This window comes from Pygoscelis adeliae, unplaced genomic scaffold (genome assembly GCF_000699105.1).
Source record: "Pygoscelis adeliae isolate BGI_AS28 unplaced genomic scaffold, ASM69910v1 Scaffold315, whole genome shotgun sequence".
In the NCBI taxonomy this organism is placed as follows: Eukaryota; Metazoa; Chordata; class Aves; order Sphenisciformes; family Spheniscidae; genus Pygoscelis; species Pygoscelis adeliae.
Window position 1 is genome coordinate 1,318,912 of NW_008824865.1, and position 903 is coordinate 1,319,814.

A 903-nucleotide genomic window follows, 5' to 3' on the forward strand; every position below is an offset into this window, starting at 1 on the left:
AGGTTCATTTTAACCTGGATCAGTTCCTCAATCCTGTGCTCCACATTGTCAGGGGCAAGTAAAAAAGTGATACTATGGAAGAGTGAAGAGCAAATGACATGTGCAATGACAGCCTAAAATATAAATGGAGATGACCAGTCTCAGTCACCTGGCTTTAGACAATATAAAAATCCTCTTTAAGTCTTCAAGTATTTTTATAGCCTTAAATTGCCGTTTCTCCTCTCTCTGAAACAATCTCCAAAAATGGAGAGCGGCAACAGTGGCTGAAGAAAATGAGACCAGTTCTGTGAGCATGTGTATGGGGCCAGCAGCTCTTGTCCGAGCACTCACCCTTGTCCCTGGCTCCCCGAGCTGCCCAGGAGACCCTGGAGGGACAACATCTCATTTCATTTTCCTGACATCTTGTGGCCTGCAGAGGCTGGAGCAGGACTCTGTTCTGCTCGAGTGAGGATTTAGAGACTGTGCCGGGTAATCCTGGGACATGCGTGTGCTGCCTCGCACACACTGCTTGAACTGGAGCGGATTTATTCCACTCTGAATTCCTACCTTCAGGAGGACTCCCCAGGGGGATGAATTCTGACCTGCAGCTCATAGGGACAGGAGGAGAAAGCTCCAGTGCTGCCAGCCAGCCCTTCACTCCCTATATTCCCCTTCCGCATGATCCGCTGTCTGATTTCTGGTGGGAGAGGGACCAAGGACGGTGGCTCTAGGCCCACTGCAGATACATTTTCATCTTTGGTACCTGATTTTGACTATTTGATTGGAAAACAAAAGGAAGTGCTAAGCTGTCACCTCCACAGTGTCCTGGCCAAGAGGTCCGGGTTACCAACGCTAGCGAGTACAGGTACTGCTGCTGGGAGCTGCTTGTTGTGGGCATTGTCAGCTGGGAACCCGGCTTTTGCT